Source organism: Epinephelus lanceolatus, chromosome 15 (genome assembly GCF_041903045.1).
Source record: "Epinephelus lanceolatus isolate andai-2023 chromosome 15, ASM4190304v1, whole genome shotgun sequence".
Lineage (NCBI taxonomy): Eukaryota > Metazoa > Chordata > Actinopteri > Perciformes > Serranidae > Epinephelus > Epinephelus lanceolatus.
Window position 1 is genome coordinate 9,773,451 of NC_135748.1, and position 24,632 is coordinate 9,798,082.

General features: G+C 40.9%; 1 protein-coding gene across 2 annotated transcripts in view; it reads right to left on the reverse strand.

The window, feature by feature from the left end:
* Positions 1-24,632, reverse strand: part of lingo2b (leucine rich repeat and Ig domain containing 2b) — a 60,590-nt gene that overhangs the window by 34,779 nt on the left and 1,179 nt on the right. The window contains exon 2 of one of the 2 annotated variants that reach the window (XM_033643551.2): positions 22,977-23,022. The exons of the other annotated variant lie outside the window; for it this stretch is intronic. The gene's annotated coding sequence lies outside the window, so the exon portion shown is untranslated. The remainder of the gene's footprint in view (positions 1-22,976; positions 23,023-24,632) is intronic. 2 annotated transcript variants of the gene reach the window in all.

Consider the following 24,632-nt stretch of genomic DNA (forward strand, 5'->3'; position numbering starts at 1 on the left):
ATGTCTGACCTCTAGAAGAAGCCAAATGGACCTCTGTGAGCTGAACTGAGAACTTACTTACTGTATGAAATATGAAGTAGGCAAGGCAGTTTAAGGGAAAGAAACGAGATAAATTACAACTTTGGTGTAATTAGAAGCGATTCTCTGGTGAAAACTCTGACTTTGGGAAAATGTAAGTGAAGGAACAGAATTATTCTTTAATAAAATACTCCGGCAATCCTTCTTCCTCTAATGAATCCCAGGGTGAGTTACTGAACAAACTATGTGTCCAGACAGAGGAGAAGAGGGGCTGTTAGCCACAACATCTTAAATATTTTCCTCAGTTTTATGAAGTTGTTGGTATTGGCAATTAGTAGCTGAAACTTTGCATGTGTTATTATATTATGTAATCCATTCAATTTACTAATATGATGGAAGGAAGGATTGGATTTTAAAGTTACAGTCCTTAAGACTGACACCATATCAAACCCAATGTTATTCCAATACGATTTATGGCTGGCATTTCCTCGGCAATTAAATGTATTTACACCCATTAGTTACCTCTCCATGTAGTAGTCTGCATCGTCAGTGGCGGAGTCCGCCATATTGGATTTCGAATGGAGTGCACATAAAGAAGGGATTTACATAAAATGACGCATGTTGGTACTGCGCAAAGTTTGAAGGACAAGAGCTGTCGAATGTGCACGTAGATTGTAGACATGTGCATATGTCCTAATGACGTATAATCTGGAAGAGCCAGTAAAACAACTTATATGCTTCAGTGTAAGCTCTGCAGCATCCTACAAATAAGACAAAATTTTCATCATGACTGACAAATTAAATGGATGACAACGAGGGAAAAGAAAGTGAATCCTCCTAAAGTCCTTTTCTTCCCCAGTATCTAATAAATGTGTCATTTCACAACCCAATCACAAGTACAAATGTTGGCATTGTACATTTCTGCAAACAACAGATATGTTACATTTGTATGATTCGCATGCGCATATGCTGAAGTTTTAATTTTCAATTTTATGTTGTATCACTGGTTAATGCTGTGGTTAGGCTTAGGCACAAAACCCCCTTGGTTTGGTTGCTACAAAGAGGGCTGAGAATTGTAATAATAGTCTGTAATGTTAGTTCAAGCCGTTTTCTCACTTGTGCATGCCCATTAAAGTAAAGAGACAACAGAAAATGGCCTAATAACAAAGTTAGATGACGCATGGTGTAAAAGTTTAAGTGACTACTATTAACAGTGTGACGTTTGGCGTGTTGATAATCCAAGTATATCATGCCCTTTGTGATGACAAGCTGTAAACAGGACAGTGCTGTCTGCAGCCGTCTTAACAAAGCAACCTGGGATGATTTTGCTTCAAATGTCTGTGTTGTACTCTTATGAGAAGTAATTTCCAATCTGTGGGCGAGATTTTTTAGCTGCAGCTCCATGCTTCCAGGGAGCACGGTCTCACTCTGAAACCAGCAAAAAAAGTTGTCCTTTAACATCGGCATGATACGTGGCTGGTTGCTATTATAGTTTAATGGTACCCGACAGCGTCAGGGGGAAACACGGCGGGACAAAGACGAAAGTTAAGGCCACAAAAGACCAAGGAGGGTGGGCAGGAGGGGTTGTGAATGGGTCCAACAAACGCCAGCCTTCACCAGAGAGGGCATGGTTCGCATCCTGTAAGATTCTAGAGCCAAACCCTGTTTTTCTTTCCTTAACCTAACCGCATTTTTTTTTGTTGCCTAAACCCATCCATGTGTGTTTGTCGTTGGAAGGAAAAAGAACATCAATTTGTGGTGTTGTACCGACGTAGTGCATTTATTTTGAAAGAGACTGTGTGTAAACGTTAAATTTCCTGTGCAAACGGAAGTGTATCTTGAAAGAGGAACTTGACATGGTGCTCCAGAACGTCAACAACCCACGCACCCAGGGTACCTTGCACGTCGTATGTGGACATGGAAAGTCCATGACCAAAACGTCAATATGGGACAAGGTTGAAGTGAGAATGTGTTGTAGTTACAGTTACAGTATTCTGTATGAACACTGAACATGTGTGAGCTGCATCAGTTCAGCGAGGTAGCCGTCACGCGCTGCTCTCACAGGTAGTATGGTCTGGGTGTTACTAAGTTGTGACGCGCTGATGCACGATTTGCAAATGGACTTATTTCTGTATTTGATGATGTCGACCACGTTAATGAATTGCCACAGCCCTTATGGATTCTTTTTACTAAGTCTCCAAAAAGGCGCCGTGATTAGGATCACCCTGGATTTTTCTCATCAGTTCCATTCAAGGCTTGGTGGTAAGGCAGACTTGCGCACGCAGTGTCAGCTGGACACTCCCATCTATAGTGTGTAGTTTATTTTCAGAAAATATTACACCGCACGCCGCATTTATTTTTCACTTAAGTGTTAATGTCAAGCCCTGTGTTAGAGGAAAAAAATGCTTTGGTGGACAACAGCGCTACCTGGTAGAGTGGCAATTTAGTTAACCTAGAGACAATGTGCAGAGTTTTTTCCACACTGACAAATCAATTGGTTGCAGAGTAGGTAGAATTTCAGTTGACCTAGATTTCTTCTTTAGTTGATTACGGCCCTATTTTATTGTTACTCTCGTTAAAAAATACCTGCTTTTGTTGGCCTCAGAGAGTGACCTGCTGCTTGGTATCCGTCTCGCCAAGGTGTCACGCCATTCTACCATCTCCTCCTCCACCTAATGAGAAACCACTCATATACATGTAATCTGAACTATACGCCATATGTATGAAACAGAAAAATGTATTATATCCATGGTTTGCAGAAACATATGATGCCAACATTTTATCCTGGCAGCTGTTCTGCATTTCAAACGGCACTTTGGAACTTGTACTCTTAGCATTTCTATCAGTAACCACAGGTATCACTAAACCAGAACTGAAATCTCAGGGATTTTTAACAATACAAGAACCTCTCGGCAAGACCCAAGATCTCCTCAAATCAATCTCAAATGTAAAACACAACCTTGAGTAGCTTGTTGCTTCTACAAAGTCAAAGCCAAGAGATAATTCAGAAAACCCAGGAGTAAAAAGCAATAATACTAACAAGCAATAAGATTGTTGCAGCAAGCAATATAACTCTGGAGCAGTTAAGTACTCGTTTCTGTACCAGTGATGAATTTCGATGAACACATATGCCTGTTAATAATTAACTGCTAACACTCTGGTTTCACCTCATAGTCAGGTGTGAAGCAGAGAACTTTAACAGGTTTATAAAGCTGTAATTAAAATGTGTTAAACTACAAAAAAAAAAAAAAAAAAATCTCAGCATTTCAATTTACACCTTCATACCTGACATTCATTGACAATAGACGCCAATTTTCCTCACTGAAATGAGGAAAAAACCCATTAGATCCTCCTGTGCAGCAACTATTTTCAGATCAAGTGAAAAGAGAGGTTACAGTATTTTATTTTACAGAAAAGTATACTACCAAGTTAACACCTTGCTGTCTCTATCTTTCAGTTTCCTGAAGCATGAGCTGTCTGTGTCTGTGTGCGTGAGCGTGATGCTGGCCCACTAACAGTGTGCGAAACAAGGGACAGTCCTTTTTCTGCAGTGGATCCATTTCCAACTCCGCTATGCTAATTAATCCCCAAAGCAGCTGACAAACAGCGAGAAGGACTGCTTGCACATTTTGCAAGATTAGCGAAATGCGACACATTCAGGATGTTCTCTCGTCAAATTGTCACTGTCCCAACAGCAGCTCTCTGTTCACCCACTCCAAAGTGTGACATTCAGATTACTACGCAATATCAGGCTTGACACTTTGTGCTCTTAGTGCAGGTTTCTACAGTCAGACGCTTTAATTCATTCCAGTGTGTTTGCCAGCTGGATTGCAAGAATCTTACAGCATTACAGCAAATGCACTTATTTTGGCAAACAAGCATAGCCTACAATTACTTAAAATTCGCAGAGCTTGCATTAATGCGCCACTCAGCAAGATGTTTATGAATAAACTCAGCCATCTTATCAGTCTAAATCTCTATGTAGAGCACATCCCATTTGCAAAACCCTATGATACTCTGAATGTTTACAGATGTCAAATTTTCCTTTAAGTGGAATATTTTATTTCTAGATTGTTCATTTGGGTTTTTTTTTATTTCAGGATCAAATAGGTTTCATTTTGGGTGTGAAAAGAAATGTTTGGATTTAGTTTGCTTCTATTTAAATTCATAACTCAGTGGCAGAATTACACAACTTTACATTTATACTCTCCACCAAGAAGGTTTTCAGTTCAGTCAGGATTATGGGAAAAACTACAGGCTCAGTTTTCATAAAATCTGTGCAAGGCTGTAGCCCGGACAAAGGACAAAGCTATTTAGTTTTGGAGCAGATCTGAATCTCTGGGCAGTTACATGAATTATTTTTCATTTTCATTAACATTGTAAAATAGGGCAGATGGCAGGTAATTCCAAGAGTCCTTCTAGCCACACTGAAAGAAATGATTTGTTTGAACTAAGATTGTGTCTAGGCTGGGTTCAAATTTTGAGTTGACTGAATTTGAGATACAAGTTGAGGTATTTTTGTAATGACTCAACACAAACACAGTTTCTTGTCAAATAAACTTAATTCAGTTGTACTTAGTTAACTTACCTAAAGGATCTAAGTACTAAAGAACCTCAACTTGACTTTTCAAATTCAGTCAACTTAAAATTTTAAGGCAGCCCAGACACTATTTTTTTTAAGTTAAAACAAATAGTTTATTTTTACAGTGACTGTTTTCAAATCCTGTTTTGCAGTTCAAATAATTAATGGTGAAATTGATTATCTTTTCTGTCCAGGGAACCTCTCTCCTTTAGTGTTCATATACCTAACTTTAAGTTCTAATTTTTGCTTAATCACCTTACAATGTTTCTGCCAACTAGATTCCTTTTAAACTTAAACATAAATATTTTAACACAAGATTAACATTTTGTTTTTGCTGACTTACAGTGATTTAACTTCTCCCCTAGCTGCAGTGATGCAGAGGTGTACTCCATTACACCATGACATCACTGCTGGGTTTGATTAAGTGCAACACACCCATTTCTGAGCACAACTGACAGAGGGTGAAACACAACCCAAATGGAAAACATGTTGGCATTGTACATATCTGCAAACCACAGATTCGATCGTACATTACTATATAGAGGATACACTGAAACTTTACATTTCAATAATCCTGTTGTTAATGTGTGGTTAGGTTTAGGCACAAAAAACACTTGGTTATGGTTAGGAAAAGATGATGTTCTGGCTTTAAATACCTGCTTTTGGGGGCACAATCCCCACTGGAAAAGCAGCACTGTCTCAGTAAAAAACAACTTTTCATGCCACTATGTCAGTAGAGAAATAGCAATGGGTCGACAGTGGTCTGCAGCTTGCAACTGTCTCCCCTTGGTAACGCACCATCCACCAACCCCTGATGATGAAGTCAGTGGATATACTATGTTGAGATGTTAATATAAAACATGCAAATGTAGCAAACGTGGTGTAGAGAAACGTACAATGTTGACATTTTCTATTGGTGATTTGGCTGTGAAACAGGCTGAAACTCTCAGTCAGATAGGGCAGTAAAACAGTTTTCAGCCTGGTGTTAAGTTACTCCTTAATGGGTCAGTTCACCCAGTTACCCCTTCCAAACAACACTAAAACTCTATCCATGACTTGGCCCCAGTTTCAGTTTAATTTGTTGAGATTTTAAGATGTCTGCTGCTGAGATTTGTGGCTGCAATGCAATGGAGGTGAATGCAATTTGAATGAAATCACTTCTACTGCGCCTTTGTCATCCTCCTCTCTGCCTGCCTTACACTAGAAATACGTGTTTTTTTTTTCTGCACAGTCGAATAAAGCGAAAATTATTGATGAAAAGTCATCTGTGGCTGCCTCCAGCATCTTTGATGTGTTCAGGCAAACAACCCACATCAATGCAAACTTTTCTGCAACCAGAGTCACATTTCTCCCTGCACGGAAATCTGAAACACTTCAGAGAATAGTACAGGTCACACCGACTGGGAAACACATTGTGATACAAAACACTCCTCTCATGTGACTTTGTCTCAAAGGAGAAAGTCACTGTCGATCTACCTCCATAATTACATAAAACTTCCCAAGTAAAATTAACTCTTAGGTCACTCACTCAGGGAATCAAAACAATGTTAGATGCCAAGGACAAATTGTTACCGCTTCTTGCCCCGAGTCCTTTGCACATGTGGCGCATGCACATTTCATCAGTGGAGATACAGTCAGTCAGTCAGTCAGTCAGTCAGTCAGCACGCACATTCTTTTGGTGTATCTGAGCAGCACACTTGGTATTCTAACCATTAACACCAATAACTTTAAGAAGAATCTTTGCATGCTACTAACAACACCTGCTTCCTTTATCTCTGCATACATAGCCCAGACTGTATCATACATTTCGTTTCATGTGTATCACATAACATTTCTTAAGTGACGTAATGTATGAGCCAACTTTGTCATCAGAAGATGGAGGTGATGGTGGACGGTGTGACACCTTGGCCTACCAAGCTGCAGACCACTGTTTGAGACCAACAAACAACAATACTGGCTGTTTATTAAGCCAGTCATTGCTGTGTTTCCTGTGACTTTTAAGGCACCAAACGTGGGTGTTTTTTAGTGACCTATCGCTTTGTCCAGTGGGGACAGTCCTTCGAAAAGTAGTTGTTCTTTATCACTACATTGCTGCGTTTCCTACCAGGAAAGTGGCACGAAAAGTGGTTGCTCTTTACCAAGACATCACTGCATTTCCAGTGAGGACTGTGCCCCCAAAACTGACTACTGTAAAACTTCAATTAATAGCCCGGACTATTATTTGCTTATATCACTGAACTCAGCAGGTGTATATTTAAGACAGGCCTTTAATTCCTTTCACATAAAACTGTTGCTCAGCAAAGATGGGAATATTATTAAATTGTTTATTAAAACCAGTACTTTTATAAAAATGAGGCTTTGAATGACATCAATTATGAATCATTCATTTGAACTAGCTTTGAGGGACAGCACTTCAGAGAGAGAAAGAGTTCTGACACTCATTTTATGGCACCCGACGATTACAGCACCCCGCATACCGACTCAACACCACTTTATCCTGTTAAAACAATACTCACTACATGGATTATTTTTGATGATAAACCATTTTGGGTCTTTTGACCAGCAGACCCTTACGGACTAAAGGAATATGACTAACTTACAGGGAAATCAAGGAATGGACACATTCTGACTTTAAGACCGCCTCAGAAGAAAGGAGTCACCACTTTTTTTCCCATCTCTCTTGTTTACCCGCTGGCAAATCTGAATGAATTACTGTCTTCTTTGGTGTTCGTAGTTTGCAGTAAAATGATCTGAACAATTGAACTGTAGAGACTTTACCGGAGCTAAAGATGTGTGGCATCTCCATATTGACAAACATTTGTATTTGTATGCACGATCTAAGCAGCTAACTAACGTTAGCGCAAGTGAGTAGCCAACAACCCCATTTTATACATCCAAAGAAAAATAACTGCTTGGCAACCAGACCAGGCTTCTAATTGAGACAGTTTATATGTCGAAATGTAGCTACACTGGGCTAGTAAAAGGGACTGGGGGTTTAATTGGGACTAGGCTTTTAACTGAAGTTTTACAGTCTCTTAAACCAAAGTATGGCCCTTTCCTAACAATAACAAGCGATTTTTGGGCCTCAGCATAACCACAGCATGAAGTTTTAACACATCTGTTACATAATAACGTTCAAATGAAACGTATCTGTGGTTTGCAGAAACATAAATTCCCAACATATTTTTATGTCATTTGGTCGGCATATACCATGCATTATGCCACTAATATGTAAATACACCAAACAGTACAAATTCATTTATAAAACCTAAGTAAAAACTGAATGGAAAAATACCAAAATTCTAATTACCCTGATTGAGCAGCAGCTCAGCACACCACCTTCGGTTCAGATGCTGAGTGTGACAGCAGCACAGACTGACCCAGCTATTCCAGGGCATGTGGCGCTGATGCTGTCATCCTAAAAAGCCACTGAAACTGTGGCTTTGGCCGTCAACCAGCCACACTGCCCCACGGCAAGGAGTGTGCTCTCAGACAGAGGATCAACCAGAGCGCTGGCGTCCATACAACAGGACAGCTGAGAGGCCACGGGCTCCGCAACTGGAACCAAACATGCAGGCCTGCGCGCTACACTGTCAGTTTAATGGCCTTTGTGTTCTTTGAAGTGCTTTATAATGATGAGGGGTTGAGTGCATTAAGACTACAGCTCGCTGGGCCAATCGTATTGACAGGGTGGTTACCAAAGTATAGCAGGTGTTCCCTGGGAGCGCTGCTCTGTTCCCTGCCTGAACAAACAACCTGTTTGTATCCCTGCTCACTGTTTTTATTTGTGCTATTACTGGGCACTCCAGCAAAGCCATCCCGCATCCTGTCACAGAGGTGAATAAAACCATATTGACCATCTTAGATTGGAACAATATTTGTTCTGAGATGTGCACCAGCCTGCCGTCTCTCCCCTTCTATCATACATGACAGGCAATCAGCAGCTGTTTTTATTATCGCGCATATGATGTCAGGAAATCAGTATGATTTGTGTTTGTCTATCACCCGGTGTCATTTATTACACTGTGGCTAGGCCAGGGAGCCTAACACGTATAGCATTTATTTATGCTGGAGTTTTATTTTGACAGTAATAAACATTTTATGTTGCATGATGACAAGGTCGTTAAAGATGTTGCCTTATCTTTACTTTACAGGGCAATGAAACGCTTAACTATATAGGTAGTGGTTTGTAATTTATCTTCATTCCTGCTGCACACACATCAGAATCCAACACACCAAATACATGATAGAGAAAAACATGAAAGCAGAAACAATCAATATGAGCCTTGCAGTTACCGCACGCTGGTATTCATTTTCAGGTTGCACTGAAACATGGCAAAATTCCAAATTTAGAACCGTAAAAGATCTCATTTGTCTTTTAAGTCAAAACATCTCATTTAGATCACGCTTCCCGCTCACCTACCACCGCTCTCACTTTCAGTTCCTGTATCAGATTTACTTTATTTTATGCTGTGCCATTCGTGCACTTTAAATGACATTCCAAAATGCCTCCCTGTTGACTTTTGGCATCATTTCCGCTCTATTATCCAATTCAGGTCTATATAACCTTTCCTTGCTCATTTCGGTCTCCCTCTGTTTTAGTTTCATAAACCCCTCTGGGCTCTCATTTCTATCACCTGCACAATGTGCAATCTATTTCTTTCTTATTCTTCTCTATCATTTTAACTATATATGCGACTAAAGTAAATTTGCTGTAGCAGAGATAGAGGGAGGCAGCGGGAGCGAGGTCGGGGGAGCTAATGATAGAATATGGGCCAGATGCAGGCAGAACTCCTGGAGATGCAGGGTTGCCTCACTGTTGAAATAAATAAATACCAAAATGGAAAGAGATGAGGGTGAGGGCGGGAGGGCCGGCAGGTACTCTGACATTCTGATATCAATAAATCTGCCTCTTGGCTTATGTCACATTTAATTCCTCACCTCTGCTGTCTGTTTCCACAATGGTTTGTCTGCTGCAAAGCCCAGTGAAACGCAAATTGTCATGCAGCATGTAATAGATTTTTTGTGGCATTATAAAATGTTTGACTCTTTCGAATGAAATATGGCCGCAGCTCTTAACTAGGATTCAACCACGGTCCTTTCTGTTATTTGTCATTTGCAATTTCCATAAGTCAAGATTTTTTTTAATAGATAGCAGTAGGTAATTATGAAACAGTGATGTATGTGGATTATCAAGAATAACCACGACACTGTTTTGGAAAAACACATTATGTTAAATGAAATATCATTTTTCAATCAGAGAAGGGATGTGTCAACTCATCGATTAAACATTGCTAAAATTATTATTATTTTATGCAATTCCATTCACTCAATGTAAATACAAATGTAACAGTCAGGTACATTTCCTTAAGATTTATTTTCCTAAAGAATGTCATCTTCAATAAATGTCACTTGTTAACCTTTATTCAGTGAATTGTCATGTTTTGTGCAGTGTTCATAATGCTCCATGCAAAGTGCTACACATTTTAAAGCCCCTACAAGGAACTTTCATTTTGAGCTGATTTTGGTGACCCTGTGGACAAAAGCGGTAGTGTTTTGCCGGAATGAAGCCTACATTTTCCATGAGCTCTAGCGCGTATTGCGCCTATTTATATTAGTCACTATTTCATTTCACTACTAGTCAAATGTAAGCAGCTAGGTAAGATGACGTGTGCCGTCTGAGTGCCGTAAATCATTTCGTCCTGGGAGCGACCTGCGGCGGACCCGGACACAGTTTCCTAAAGGTATGGATATACACTATATAGAAATAGCTTGTCTTCACACCGATGGTCTCATTTGCTGTTGTAGGTCACGCACAGACATCAGCAGAAACAAGAGACTTTTGCATATCCAGTTAAAAGTTCCTTGTAGTGGCTTTAAGCATTTTTCCAAAGTGATTCATGATTTCAAATGGCTCCTATGACAATGTTTTATACCCCTGTAGATTAAATTGTGCTCAATTTTGACTGTTGTCTGAGTGTTTTATTACTTTTAGACTCATTGAAATGTCAGGGAAATTAGTCATTAAAACATCCCTAAATCAGAGAGGGATATCTAAAATAATAGAATGCTATTATTCATCATTTGGTTGAACTGACTCTTGAAGATAATGGTGTTAAATTGTATTTTAAGGTAAAAGAAATGACTGGGTTATTACTAGAAACTGACAGCCTATAAGCAGCTAGCAAGTTTGGTGAATTAGCTAACGTGACACAACCCCCAGGCCACCATAAAGCCTCTTCTAATGTAGCTTTTTTAGATAATGCTAAAATAACTAAGATATTGGATAAAGTCAGAATTATAGTGGTCTAGAAAAACACAAGGCTGTTTTTAAGGTTGTGAAAAGGTGAAACTGTTTGGATATTCAGTTTATTAGCCACCCAGGAGAAATATAGTGCATACTAAAACTCCTCGTTAGCTAACAATGACAGAACCTGCATAAAAAGCTCAGAAAATGTAATTCAGAGGGGAGAAAACATCTTCCTTAAACTACTATGTTAATGAATGTACTGCTTAAAAAAAGGTCACCCAGCTCCTATTACCGACTGTGCTCTTAAATAATCTAAAAATAGGCTTCTAAGGAACAACTACTGTCAGCTTTCCTCTGGGTATGTGATAATGCCCACACTAACCTGAGAACACCATTGTGCTGAAAGCCTTTTCTCCTGTGTTGCTGGCGTCTCTTACAGTAGTGTGTCCTCCAGGGACCTGCCTGTTGCTACGTTTTCTCATTTCTCAATGGGAATGATGTGTGCCATTATGTGCCCTTGACACTGCTGAGAGCTGAGCATCTTTATATAACACAGCAAGACTGACAGGCACTTACAAACATTTTGACTTTTAGCACCTTAAAGGTGTTTTCAGACAGAAGCACTTTCATCTAGCACAGTATGTGCTGTACTGTACAAGACACAATAAAGATCGCCTTACATTAAAGCAACAAATAACCTTATTAGTTATTAATGTGATGTGTAGTTGCAGCGGGTCTAGACTGTACAGAGCAGCATGAACACTAATCTCTCAAGACAGATTCTGCAATCTACATAGTAGAATCTGTCGGCAGCCCTGTTTGAAAGACGACTAGAGAGGGGGGGAGGGCGGGGCTTTCAGTCTGAACGATGCTGCGCTTTAGCCAATCACAATGGAGAGGGCACGGCCAAGATGTGCAGGTGTCCCCAGGAAATGTGTACCTACAGAAACAGCAAGCTCCGCGTCCATAGCGACCGTTCCAGTAATGCCGTCTCGTCAACGTGAAAAAAAATATTTTTCCTGCGGATGTCTGAGTTACAACATGATTGAGCTAACTGGAGTATTTTCATGTCGTATCCGGCAACGGGAGGCTTTTAACAGATGACGTCCTGATGTTAGCTTTGCTAACTGTCCCTGTCAGCTGCAGCCACTGATGCTTTCTAGACATCGTGAATTCCCATAACTGAATAAATACCACACATAGCAACACAATACTGCTTTGCTAGCTCAATCATGTTGTAACTAAGATATTCACTGGAAAAAATATTTTATTCACGGACCGTTTATTGAGTTATTACCTTATTTTTATACAGTCTATGGTTATAGACAACGCTAACGGCTAACGTTAACAGCTAACGGTTAGCCCAGCTAATCTACGATAACCATATTAATTACATGCACACAGAAATAGTAACGTTTGTTCAGTCATTGTGTTTATAGACTTAACAAACATCAGATTAGTCTACACGGTGATATAACGTTAGTGACGTGAAAAATGTGATATATAGCTAAACTCTGCTGGTTTTCTACTTGAAGTATTTGTAAACAACACGGCCATTCCCTGGGGGCACCGCCGGAAGTGAAGAGCGTGAGGCCCCTTACTTCCGGTTAGTCGAAAAACTCCGGGCTGTGCCTCCAGAGGTAAAGGAAGAATTTTTTTTGTTTTTTTTTCCGATGGATTTCCAGATTGCATGAACACTGAGTTCTTAAAGACACCACATGTGGCATTTTAATGGGAATAAACTGAAAAGGCAGAAATGACTGAAAGAAACTCAATATAACAACAATATATATCTCAATGTCTAAGCCGCCCTTATCACAGTTTATTTAATAAAATATACTTAAGATGCTATATGTCCATGCCAGAATACAGTAAGTGTTGGCATTGTATGTTTCTGCAAGGCACAGATATGTCACATTGCTGTACATTTAAACCAACAGAAAGCAGAGCCTCCAAAACAGCGTAAATCATTCATTTTCAAAGAGAGCCCGGCGACATGGCCAACTTGGGTGATCTGGTCGCCAGCTGCGCATCTTGGGCGACAAAAGCAACCGCAGCGGGTCCAGAGGGGAGTTAAAACTCATTATGAGTTCTGACGCGGTTCAAGCGGAATACTGATGCTTGAAGTGGGTCCCAGAGAACAAGCCATGTAACTTTGGTTCCTACAGCACACTCTGACAATTGATATCGAGAAGTTGATTACTTGCGTTTGCGCCCACTCAGTCCTTTATAATGTGTCGTTGTTCGGTTACAGAGACCAAAATAAAAAGAATGAGGCTTGGGACCGTGTCGCGGAGGTAGTTGGTTTTTCTGTTTTCATTGACCAAACATAACTTTCTGTTGGCCAACTATGAGCTTTTTGACTGGACAACAACAAAGCAGCAACTATGCTGCTTTCAAGCCAGTAGTCTGCTTTGAGGCTCCTTTAAATTGACAAGCATGATTGAACGTTCAATGATTCACGTGATGAGCGACTAGAGCGACTAAAGCTGCCACAAATGTTTTTGACAGTCGTGCTTCTTGGGTGTCCTTGAGAGACTTTGCCTCTTTGGAAGCTTCTGGTTTGGACGTACAGTTAGTATGTAATTATGTAGCACAGGGATACGCAACTTGCTTTTCTCTGGGGGCCACTTTTGCAAAATGACAGGAGGCCAGGGGCCAAAAAACAGCTCAGGTGTACACAGGGGCATTTCTAGGATTTGAGGACCTTGTTTGGGGGGGGTCCTGGGGACCCACCTCTGGCACTTTTTCTGATGAACAAGCTCTACTTTTATGCTTTTTATGCACCCTGGCACCATATCTGCATTAAAAGTACAAAAAAAAAGTAATCAATTTATTTTCATTTTGAATTGAAAAATGGTTGGGGGGGCCACCAGGCACCTTATCACAGGCCAGATTTGGTCCAGGGGTCATAAGTTGAGTACCACTGATATAGCAGATATGATGAAATGTTTACATTATAATTTTCAATTTATATTGTGACAATCCTGTGTTAATGTATGGTTAGGTTCAGGCACTTGGGTAATGTTAGGGTGAGGAAAACTTTATGTTTTGGTCTTGTCATGGAACAAACATGACACCAAGAACTTCTTAATTTCTGTTGTGCAGCTATTATAGTTCTTAGAACGCTGTTTGGAGTTTTCTTCTGAGCTCCTATTTTAGAGTAGCACAAGAGGAACCATGAGGGATGGGCTGGAGTGAAACTCTCTCAATGGAATATTTAAAAATTTGGGTTTGTGCATTGCGTCCTTTAAGATCCAATAATCACTGTCTATGTCATCCAAGAGAAACAATAAAACACATGGAATGATCAAACTTGTCATTTTGACATATAAGGCATATTGATTGATTCACGTCGTCAACTAATGCATTGACTAACATGCTAGAAACCTAGCTGTGGGCAGTCAGCACAGTGAATTAAATGATATTTTCTCAGTCTAAAGCTGTTAGCTGTTAGCTGTTAGCTAGTAGAGATAAAGAGGCAGCAAAACATCCTTTCATCCTAGGTGTTACATCATCCACCGTCCTCTCCTCCTCCTGATGAGAAACTCAGCTCATGTACACTGCTCAAAAAAAATAAAGGGAACACATAATCATCACAGTGTAACTCAAAATCAATCAAACTCCTGGGATATCAACCTGTCCAGTTGGCAGGCAATACTGATTGTGAATCAATCTGTGCAAATTGGACAGACAACAGGTGGAAAGGAGAGGCAATTACCAAGACAACCCCTATTTAGGAATGGTTTTGAAGTTGGTCTGCCTTTCTGGTTGATTCTTGGCTAGTTTTGCATTTTTCCAGTGCCCTCACCACTAGTGGTATCATGAGGCGGTATCTGCAGCCCACAGAAGTTGCTCAGGTAGTGTAACTACTCCAGGATGGCACATCCATACGCGCAGTGGCCAGAAGGTTTGCTGTGTCTCCCAGCACAGTGTCAAGAGCATGGAGGAGATACCAGGAGACAGGCCAGTACACCAGGAGAGGTGGAGGGGGCTGTAGGAGGGCATCAACCTAGCAGAAGGACCGCTATCTGCTTCTTTGTGCAAGGAGGAACAGGAGGAGCGCTGCCAGAGCCCTCCAAAATGACCTCCAGCAGGCCACTTGTGTGCATGTTTCTGCCCAAACTGTCAGAAACAGACTCCATGAGGGTGACATGAGGGCCTGTGCTCACACTCTGGCACCGTGCAGCCAGATTTGCCAGAGAACACCACAATTGGCAGATTTCCAACTGGCGTCCTGTTCTCTTCACAGATGAGAGCAGGTTCACACTGAGCACATGTGACAGACGTGACACGAGTCTGGAGATGCCATAGAGAATGTTTTGCTGCCTGCAGCATCCTCCAGCATGACCGGTTTGGTGGTGGGTCAGTGATGGTCTGGGGAGGCATATCCTTGTAGGGCCGCACAGACCTCCACGTGCTAGCCAGAGGTACCCTGACTTCTGTTAGTTGAGATCCTCAGACCCATTGTCAGACCATATGCTGGTGCAGTGGGCCCTGGGTTCCTTCTGATGCATGACAATACCCGGCCTCATGTGGCTGGAGCAGTTCCTGGATGACAAAGGCATAGATGCTATTGACTGGCCCGCCCGTTCCCCAGACCTGAATCCAATTGAGCACCTTTGGGACATCGTGTATTGTAGCATCCACCGCCACCACATCGCATCACAGACTGTCCAGGAGCTGACTGATGCCCTGATCCAGGTCTGAGAGGAGATCCTTCAAGAAACCATCCCCCGACTCATCAGGAGCGTGCCCAGACGTTGTAAGGAATGTATACAGGCACGTGGAGGCCATACACACTACTGAGCCACATTATGAGTTGTCCTGAGGAAATTCACAGAAGTTGGATCAGCCTGTGATCTGATTCTTCCACTTTGATTTTGGGTATGATTCTGAATCCAGTCCTAAATGAGTTAATGATTTTGGTTTCCATGGATTGTTCTTACATTATTTTGTTCTCAACGAATTACGCTATGTAATCAATAAAGATTTTCATCTGGAATATTTCACTCATAGAGATCTGGGATGTGCGATTTAAGTGTTCCCTTTACTTTTTTGAGCAGTGTACATATAATCGGAACCATGTCACTTTAGAAATATTGGTATGATGTGTTTGAAATGTGCAAACCTGACGTATTTGTGGTTTGCAGAAATGTACAATGCCAACATTTTTTCTGGTAACTGGGCTGTACATGTAGCTCTTCTTCTATTAGGAAAATATAACACCAACATCAAGCCATGTTCCTGCATGTGTGTCTCTGTAAGTTCGATGTATACAGTCGGCTGACACCAATACAGTATATTGATTTTCTGATAAATGGCCCCGATACTTACAGGCTTTCATTAAGAATCAGCTTCTTACTGTTGTCTACAGCAATGGATATGATGCAGTTTGATTGATCACATACTTATTTTTAAATGGATCAATACTACGCTGGTTGTCTGTGTGAGGACCATGACCTAATTTAGTCTGATGGAACATGTCAGTAAGATTGCATAACCATGTATACAGTATTATTATCATTATGCAATGAGCATGTGTGTTATTATAATTATGACAAGGTTTATTTTTGACTTTGAATTTAGTGCAGTCTCATGATTATTTGAAAGCTTTCAGCAGTGCTCCTCTTTTAAAGTTGTTTCCACGCTGCCAATTATTGTCTTTGCCCTCTGTGTTTCTAGGAAATTCACATGACTCTCATTTCCAGAAATGTCCTCCTTCCCATTCACGCATTAATTTTTGATATTGAATATCTGCAGAAAATAATAGCTGCTGGCAGCTTTGAGACGATTTGGGCTCCGCCGCTGAAAAACCGATGTGGGTCGAGCCCTTGTGTGTATTTATGTTCGAGAGAAAGAGCAAGAGAGCGTGTGCAAGAGGAGGTGCAACATACCTGAGCAAAAAATAGGCTCTGTGAGTGTCGGAGCATAATTCTACTCTTGTGAATTTCCCACGCATAACTGTTACATTTTAATCATGCACTGGAGACGGGGGGAACCTTGAGTTTGTTGAAACTGACGCCTACAGAAACTTGCATCTGCAATGCTAATCACACTCCAGCAAAGAGCCCCACAGACTAGCCTTGTCTTCCCTGTCAAACTAAAAATTCGTCTCCAATAACAACCGAGCACTCCATAGCTCACTGCATCGCTAATGTGTTGCGGGGCTACATCTGGAGAGAGTCTTCACTGTCCTGTTACTTTGGCCAAATCTGTATTCAGAACAAGAGCACGGAGATTAAAAGAGCCAGCATACTGTCTGCTACATTGACTGTAGGCATGCTGTATCACTTTTATCCCCTGATGACTGCATGTGTGTTGTTGAGTGTGAATGTTCTTGGTGCTTTCATTTTAAAGGGATAGTTCACCCCAAAATCAAATCTACATATTTTTCCTCTTATCTGTGGTGCCTTTTATCAGACTGTTTTGTTGGGAATTTTCGACAGCTGGAGATACTGACCATAGAGTCTGTCTTCTCTCCAATGTAGCAGAACTAGATGGCACTCCGCTTATGGTACTCAAAGTGCCTGATTTTTATTTTTTTTTTTAAAACTCAACAGCAATGTTAATGAACTTTTTTGTGAACAGTTTCATGTAGGAACTATTTTTTTCTACCTAACTACACCATATCAGTGCAAAATGAAGTTCGTATTGAGATGCACACTTCTGTCTGCTTGGTGATATGGTTGGCGTTTGTAGTTTAGTAGGAAGAAAATAGTCCCTACTAGGGCTACCCCCGACTAAGAATTTCCCTAGATGACCAATAGTCGTCATTCAGGGCCATTAGTTGACTAGTAACTCATATGCTTACGATATTAATCTAATTATAAAATTGTATATTTTGGGCGAACAACACAATGGTTTGAGTTCAAGGTCTGAGAAAGAATAGTATCAGTAACATTATTAACACTGTGCTACATTACAGAGAAATACAAAACTGCACTAATGAACCTTCATTAATATAGGCCTATATTTTATCTACAAGTGCACGTCACACACTGAGCGAGCCGGCTGTTAATTGCGCTGTCAGCAAAGCGGTAATGTCTGTGCCAAGTGGCTAATGGGCATGTAGTTACTTACATGTTTACACACACTTACACACTTTGGGTTTTCTGAATGACATGTTATTAACTAGCCCTGTGAATTAACACGACTCCTGTCTGACTGCTGAGGGTGAACACTTCCCGTGTTTGCCCTTTCAAATTAAATTCCTTCATGGACCAGTCATATAGATTTTGATTTATTTTGACAAGCTGCAGCTCCTATGAAGTCTTGCCAATTAATGACCTCTCTGGTCGACTGTTTGGTTGACTATTAGGGGGCAGCCCTAGTTCCTACGTGAAACTGCTCACAACAAGGTGTGGAGTAACCAGGTCATGTGTTTTTTAAATGTATTTTTTGTCTCTTTGAGCTCCACAAGCCGAGTGCCATCAGTTTAATTATATTGGAGAGAAGGCAGACATTTGTACAGCCAATATCTCAAACACTCGTCAACTCATCCAGTTCTAGATTGATAAGTAGCATTACAGGTAAGAGGCAAAGTATGTTATTATGATTTTGGGGTCAACTGTCCCTTTAAATCAGACATCTGTGAACCTGCCACCCCCTTTACATAACTGTTCAGTTAAAATTCAGTGCATACACAACCTTGCCAAGATTTGTAGATTTTTTATGGAGAGTTGTCTTTTAGCTTCTCAGCCATTCTGGCAGAGCACCTAGTATTGGAAGACTGAGATGCACCCTGTTTTTGTGACTATTTTGAGAATACTCTCAGAGAGCTCTTAACGTCACCTAAAGAGCAGTTCCAGTTTAGGAGTGGTTCCATCCCTGCAATTTGAAGCACGTCTGTGTAATTCGGCATTCGGATGACTTTTCTTGTCTTGTTGCAGTAACCTCTTCCTTTGCTTAAGAAATCTATGAGCTACATAAAAGTCCTCCTCCATACTGCACCTTACACTGACATCTGCACATTCTGGATAGCTTGTTTTTTTTACTGTGATGTAATCCTGTATGGGAAAAGCCTGAGAACTTGACAGCTTTGTAAATATGTAATATGTTTTTGCTGAGAATATACCTTTGAATGGAAGTGAAGCTTTCTGTCTCATGCTTTTCTACTGCAATACATTTGGCATTGCTTTACTGTCTAGACTGCTTTGGGGAAGGCACATTGAAACAGTTAATTCTCCACTAATTTTGCCACTGCTGTCCATTAACAGTAAAAGAGAGAAAGACTCTCTGCACTGACTCGTACACACAATGAGCGTGTTGGATGCTTCACTGCTTTAAGATCTGAGGTTCAATTACCACAATCTACACAGGAACACACAGGAAAGGGCCTGAATTAAAACTCTCAAGGAATGTTACTGATTGTGAAAGCAATACACTGCAAAGCACAAAAAGAGCTGTTGTCCACTGAAAATTGCTTTTCTCTTGTTTGTCTGTCAAGAATAAACTGATGTTTTTCAGATATTCTTAGTCAGATATTCTTTTTGCAGCACATGGGTGTGTTGCAAGCAGTTGAATGTGTTTCATCTAATCAGCCACTTGTTTTTAGGTAATCTCAGTACACTATAAAATAAACTTTAAGAGACTGTCCTATTCTATGAATGATCTGGGTCCAGAAGCCAGTCGCTTCCCATAGACCCCAATATTAAAATGCCCAAATTTACAGCAGAGATAAACATGTTTACAGCCTGGTGCACAAATTGGTTTTGCTCTCTATAGCTAATTTCTCCCTTTATATCAACTGTATGGGAAGTGAATTTTTATATAACTTACCGGTTAACATTTTATAAAGTCTTAAAGTTATGCATAATTAAGGGCGGGCTGCTTTAGGTGACAGGCTGCGTGCAGATAGGGTCACATCTGGCTCCAAAAAAAACAAGGTGGTGACAGTCAAAATGCTAAACTCAAGGCTTCAAAAACTATTGCACAAACCTATAGGTTATGTCATAGTGGCTATGCCCATTATTTTTACAGTCTGTGGCCCTGACATACCAAGCCAACAGTTGGCTGTCTGTCAATGTCAGGCCATCGGTAAGCGTCTGTTGCCCTAGTTTTTGTGCTGTGTCCCTTACCATTGGCATTAGTCGGCCATGTATGGTGTTTTTCGGTTGACTCCGCCTGTTGAATCAGCGTTGGAGCCAGTGGAGCCCATCCATGAGTAAAATAATAATAATAGTAATGATTAGCTATTCAACTCAGTGAACGAAAAATTCATTCAACATCGGGTTGTATTGTTAATGTGCAAACTGGCTAAATAGCTTATTCAACCCAAAACCAGATTCTATTTTTTAATGACGAATACATAAAGAGTTATTTCCTCTCATGCAGTCACAGAATGTACACGCTCGTTGGCTGTTGGATGTAGTCTTTTCGATGTGTTCAAGTGCAACTTTCAAGCCAAGACAGTGGCATGAGGCAGAGTGACAGTTAGCCTTTGTCGCAACTAGTTCTTTGATGTTAGTTGTTGTCAACATTAAATTTGTCTGTAACGCAATAATGTAATGCATTACTGGTCCTAAATTCAGTAATCAAATATAGTTTACAAATCAAACAATTATGCTGTTACTTGCATTAAATAAATAAGAATGGGTGGATAGAAAACAAAAAAATCGAATGTGCCGAGTCTGCCGACAACAGTGATACCGCCCAGCGTGCCTGTGGAGAGGCCCTGTGCCTGGGCAGCCTCGTGCTGACTCCGTGGGGGATCGTGTTGTCTGACAAATGATTTGAGAGACTCTTCATCATGAGGTATAATCACCGCTTAAGTGATAAACATGTTGGATAAGGCTGGCTAGTCTGTCATGAAGCCATCTAATGGGGTTCTTCCTTATTAGAACAGGTATTTGCGCTGATACGTGGGCATATGTACAGTGTAAAGTGGCAATTACGTGCAGTGATGTTGCCGAGTAACACAAAAGTAATGTAACAAGTAGTGTAACAAACTACTTTGTACTGTGAGTAATTAAGTACAGTAATCCATTAGTTTTTTGAAAGTAACAATACAATTCTTTTTTTGAGTGACAATCCCAACACTGATCATTCCAGTAATGCGATTAAAAGTGTGTCATATTGTTGGTCTAGTGCAGTTTTATTAGTATGTTCATGTGCTGGAGGGAGGCTCCAACATCTGGGATATTATGGTGTAGAAAAAAGGATCATTATTAAAGCAATTAAAGTTGTGTGTGTAAATTTGCCAAGTCCTTGCATTAATAATGGTGCTGTTCAGCAGCCAGCTGTTGTTTTATTGTGGTTATGAAGGTTGATTGCAGAACAATGACTTAAATGCGTGCACTAATAGCAGAACGGGGGTGTAAGAGATAAAAAAAAAATAAAAAAATAACACACAGCTCTAATTTGTCTGGATACAAATAATTTGACTTTCTAATTTAGCTGATTAATGCCAATCTTACTTTAGCAAGCACAGTAAAACAGGCACTGGGTGACTGACAGCTGATCATTAACTCTTACTAAAATTATCTGGGAGCAGCTGCGCTTAAACACAGTGGACTACTGCTTTGGCCTCAGCAATATGTCAGTGCTAAGAACCGGTTCCAGTTGAGACCTGGTTCCAAATTGTCTGATCCATCAGAACCGTATGCCTCCCAACTAATCAGTTCCAGTTTTTCCTAGCAGTTGTGCTCTGCAAAACAATGATGTACAACTTGTGTGTCACTAATGAAACTTGCAAGAAAGAAGTCACGGCAGAGGGGAAGACACAGTCCAACATATGGCATGACAACAGTGTAATTTCAAATAAGGTTGGAAACAGCAGCAATACAGTGAAGCATCTTTCCACACAGCATGGGCTTAAAGGTTCAGTGTGTAGGATGTAGGGGGATATGTCAGCAGCAATGGATTATGTTTTTTTTAGTGTATAATGACCTGAAAATAAAAATCATGTTTTCATTACCTTAGAATGAGCCATTTATATCTACATAGGGAGCAGGTCCTAATCTACGGAGATCGCCATGTTCACCAGGCGACGGGACAAGAACAAGTTAAGGTGTCGAAAGTTTGAGTAGGGTGGGCATGAGGGGTGGTGGATGGGTCCAACAAACACTGACTTTCACCCAGGAGAGCAGTTTTTGCGTCCCATTAGATTATACTTTTTTCCTAAACCCAACCACATATCCAACCACGTGTTTTTGTTGCCTAAACCCAACTAAGTGCGTTAGTTGTTGAGCAAAAAAAATGTCAATCTGCAGTGTTGTACCGACGTGGTGTGTTTGTTTTGAAAGAGACTCTATGTCAACAGTAAATTTTCTGTGAAAGTGTAATTTGAAACAGGCAGAACTTGACTGTCCCAGAACGTCAGTAACCAATGCACCCAGGGTACCTTGCATGTCGTATCTGGACTTGAAAAAAATCCATGACCAAATGTCAATACGTGACGTGGTCACAGTGACAATGTGTTGAAATCACCAGGCTCGTTTGTTTCAGAGAGGAGGAGACCTCTGCCGATAATTCGGCTCTTGGTAAAAACCTCCTGGATCAGAAAAGAGGTGAGTTCACATCAGCAGGTGCTGGGCTAGTGGCCCATCTATAATCTGCCAAACAGCATAGGAAAAACATTTCTAACATGACACTGCTTTATTCAGTGATTTTACCAGTTTAAATCACCGTGTTCCTTTGTGTTCTAGAGAGGAGGAGACCTCCGCAGATAATTCAGCTCCCAGTAAAAACCTGAGCAATTAACACTGTAGGAATTCTAACCAGGAGACGTTTCAGCTGGTGTCAATTTGCAATCCTCACCACTAGATGCCACCAAATTCCCATAAATCTTACACACTGTTCATTTAAATTCCAGGAATGATGTGTATTTTACACACCACTGCTTTCAAACCATTCAGCACGAGGACATTTAACATCAATGTCATGCCATCAGGCCTGAAGGAAAACAAATGCTGTGTATCCTCTCGTTTCACACTGCACTCGTACTCAGAGATGATATACAGCTGGGTTGGCGCTAAAAACCTGTGCACGCCTACTTTTTTCCACACAGAAAATTGATCAGGAATCATTCGATAAAGACTCGATAAAGACTTGGACCGATAAGCAGAAGCAATAATGGTATTGGCCTCAATAAAATCTTATCAGTTCCCTATCAGTGCAACTCACCTTGCATTTCTCAGCCTCCATTATGTTACCTCATCCTGCTCTCACACTGCATTGGAAAGACAGGTACAAGTTAATGTATATGTTCTCCTTATGCATACATTTCACAGGACTATAAACAATTTGAATTCATGAAGGCATAACATGCTTAACTTCTGTCTAAGAATCTGGATCTCTAGGTCACACTTGTTGCTGCAACATGTGGCATTTGTCCTTTTACAATAAGGATTAAGGAGATATTTTACATCATCAGTTCCAGAGCTTTAATGTGCATGGCTTCATTCTTACATTCGGCATCAGTGATTTTTTTAAATGTTAATTTACTGTGGGTGGGTGGTTGTGTCCAGATGTGCACTGTATTGTGCCTGTTGAGTCAAAGCTAAAAGCCACCGATCATGGACGTCCTAGCAATACCAATGAAGGTAATCAGTAGAAGTAAACAGAGCTAAACACTCAGCAGATAAAGCCCAAACACTGGCATTGCTTCTCCACATTATTGGCACCATCTGACGGAAATAGAAGTGCCAAGAAGCAACCAGCTGGTTGGTGCGCAGCCACATGGGTGGGATGTTAACTCATTAGTTAGCTCATCAAGAGGAGTGATAAAAGCAGGGCTCTGAACTTGACCAACAAAGGCTGCGGAGGTCAAGATTTTGGTCAGGGTTAGCGTGACTCACTGAAGACACATCAAGGAAGCGTTCAAAGAAAAGAAAGTGCAATCAAAGTCAAAAGAAATCCATCAGGAGGCAGAACGAGTTGAAACACTCTCACGCACTTGATGATAACCGTGAAAGCCCTCCCATATGACACAAACGCAGGCATGACGAGCCCTGCCAGTTACTTCCAAATGAACAGAGAAGGTGGCGTGAGGAAGAAGAAGAGGAAGCCCAGGAGGGAGAGCAAAACACGGGAAAGGAGGAAAAGCAAACAATAGGAGGTGGGGGAGACAAACCCGCCTTCCCCTCTTCCCTCCATTATCTCCTTTCCCATCCCCCTCTCACCCTTAACGAGGGATAGTTTTCTCCTCGCTTCTCATCTCTCTCCTCCCCTCCTTTCCTCACCGTCTCCAGGGACCAAACACACCCCTGACAGGTTGCCATGGAAACACCTCACACACACTCTCTCTCACAGACTCACTCTCACTCTCTCCCTCTCTCTTGCAGCGGTAACGCCTGTATCCTCTCTCTCCTCCATTAGCATCCCTCTTGCTTAGAGACAGCAGGGGCGGCAGTTGTCGAAAAACCCTGACGTACGGCGAAGTCCCCGCGCCTGAATCCATTTGTCATGAGAAAACTTACTTTGATATTCCATATTCATGGGCACAAGATGTAGAAATCTGGTGATGAATTATTTGACACAGCTCAACAAACTGTTATTCCTGAACGCCCCCTTTTTTTATTTTTAGATATGGTTTACAGATGCATATCTGGCAATTTCCCCCTGAACTTTGCTCCCCGTTAGAAAGATAAGAACAAGCAGATTTAATTACCTTAGGCATGCCATACTCAATTAATGCCTGCTGAAGTCAGACGAGAGACAGTAGCTGAATCCCTTGGCTGGAGCATAACTCATTTATAATTCAGTCCTATTTCTCATACTTAAGGTCAGGATAGAAGTGTGTAAAGTAAGGTTCTTTTTTTTTTTCTCAGGCACTCATCC